The sequence below is a fragment of the Pteropus alecto genome, unplaced genomic scaffold (assembly GCF_000325575.1).
Source record: "Pteropus alecto unplaced genomic scaffold, ASM32557v1 scaffold7, whole genome shotgun sequence".
In the NCBI taxonomy this organism is placed as follows: Eukaryota; Metazoa; Chordata; class Mammalia; order Chiroptera; family Pteropodidae; genus Pteropus; species Pteropus alecto.
In genome coordinates this window covers 52708348-52711047 of record NW_006494614.1, presented here as the reverse complement: position 1 = coordinate 52711047, position 2700 = coordinate 52708348, and positions in this window count along the sequence as shown.

The following is a 2700-nucleotide window of genomic DNA, read 5'->3' as shown; positions in this document are numbered from 1 at the left end:
AATTACATGCTGAGAGCTAAGAACACTTAGACAGCTCCTGAGGGTCTTCCTCCCCACTGTAGTTCTCCAAGGAAAGGACATCTCTTCAAGAACAGTGCAGAAGACCTGGCAAAAAAGAGTCTGCAGTCAGTCTGGTGTTGTGCTTCCTCTGCCCTGACCTGGGTGATACTCTGATTGTAAAACCTGTAGGATTATTTTCTGATGCTATAGCAGTTGCCAATAACAATAGCCAGCATTTGTTGAGCAAATAAATACTCTGTGCTAGGCATTGTGCTAAGCCCTTTTCATGTTTTACTTTAATTCTCAAAAGCCTGAGAGAGAAAAAATCTATTATTTCACTTCACAGGCAAAGGAAAGGAGGTTTTGGCTTGTCTACAAAAATCAACAGCCAATTTGTGGGGCAAACACTGTAAAGTCCCTTCTTTTCTCTATCATTTCTTCTCTCCTTCCCTTCTTAAGATGTATGAAGATAATGCCTACAGACACTCAATTGTTAGAGGCATCAGAAAAACATTTGCTTAGTCAAAAGACTCAGATCCATAAGACATTGCAATTGTCCTGATGAATGTGGTAGGACAAGGCTACTCCGCAAAAATACTGTTTTTATAGAAGAGAATGTTAAGTTTGATATCAAAAGCCCTGAGTTTGAGTCCCTGCTCCATGCCTGACTGTGGGTCTTTGGTTGTCATTAAACATTAACCTTGAGGACCCTCAGCTTTCTCATGTATAAGAAATACAAGTAATACAAATCCTTTCTGGGTGGGCTTGTACTAAGGTTCAAAAGAGGAAATGTGATTTGTATAGAGTCAACCTGTCTATAAATGCTGATCATTCTTCTTCTGTTTGGAGATGAGCTGGACTTCTCCAGAACTATCGAAGCTCAGGGTCCACCATGCAGCCCCAGTAGAATATTCCTTGACATTAGAGCTGGTGACAGTGAGCTTGTATCCAGGATGGGACACAACAGTGCTGAGACTATCAGGACTATTGCTATATAGAGTTTTACTTTCTTCTTCTTATATGAACATTTGTTTATAGCAACAAAGAACTGGAGGCAGAAAGGTTTCTGAGTCACCAGGACTTGGGTTCCAGGTAGTGTACTATACCTATAGCATAAGAAGTAGGGTGAAGGAGACAGTCTGAACATGGTATCTTTCTCCACATGTCTTCTTTGATGTCTTTAAACAAAATTTTTGTCCTCTCCCTAGAGATAGCTTCATCTGTTACATTACTCCCAGGTACCTGATATTTTTTAATGCTATTATAAGTAGTTTATTTCAGATACTTTAAAAAACTATTTGTGGCTGGTATGTAAAAATGCAATTGATTTTTACATAGTAGTCTTATATTCAATAAACCTTCTAAGCTCTCATTAGGTCTAATAATTTTTTTTAAATTTATTTTTATTATGGTGACATTGGTCTAATAATTTATAAGTAGTTGTTTTTGGATTTTCTTTCTTCCTTTCCAATCCTTAATACCTTTTATTTACATAGTTTTCTTGCTTTACTGAACTGGCTAGGACCTCCAGGACAGTGGTGAATAATAAAAGTCTTAGTCTTTACCTTAAAGGTGAATTTTTCATCTTTTAACTATTTAGTATGATTTACACTTAAACGTTATCTCTTATCAACTTAAGAAAGCTTGTTTCCTCAAGTATACATTTTTAAATAGATATCCTTTTTCAGTTTAAGAAGTTCTATTACCCATTTGCCATGAATTTTTTTATGAATGGATGTTGACTTTTATAAAAATGTTTCTGCATCTATTTAAATGACTATATGTATTTATCCCATCAATCAGTTAAAGTATACCTTTTTGATTTTTAAAAATACTAAACCAATCTTATGTTCCTGCTATAAATACATGGATATGATGTATGTATTAAATTTGGTTTGCTAGTATTCTATTGAGGATTTTTGTATTCATGTTCAAAATTGAAATCAGCCTATATATCCCATTTATCTTTGCAAAGTGAGTTTTACCATTTCATCTTCCTTGTGACTCCTAAGAAGTTGAATAACTGACCAATGTCACAGAGAGCCAGTTGGTGGTTATGCGAGGGCTGGAAATCAGGTCTGTCTGAACACAAAGTCTGTTTGTTTCCTCTAAGCCACATAGTTTCTGTGATCATTTATCAAGGCTTTAAAACCAATTGCCCATCTCCTGAATATTTCAAAAACATAAGATTGAGGGGAGGAGCATGATAAGAACAATAACAGCAAATAGTCTTGGTAGGCTGTGCTAAAATTCTCATTCTCCAAACTCAAGGAAAAACAATTCATCTGTATTTGAGGAGAAAATGTAAAGCCGATCGCCTATAAGCAGCTACTTATGCAATTCCACAGGAATCAATTTTGTAAATCAGCATGAAAGAGAGAGGAAAACACAGTAGTAGTTGCTAGATCAAAAATATGGCATGAGATCATTCAGAGACCAAGGGTAATCCAAATTACAAAAATTCAATTTCTCAATATAAAAATATGGCTCCAGCTAAGTACTGTAATGTTCAGAAAATGTGTTAGAGTGAAGGAACCTATTGATTATATACAAGCTAACTTGAAGGAGAAATCTAAAATACGCTTTTCCGTTTTTGGATTTAAATAAACAAGGGAAAAATCTCATCAAGATAAAGGATTCCCAATGCAGTATGAAAAGTACATATTTGTTATGTATTTTTATAAAACTTAGAGAAATGTG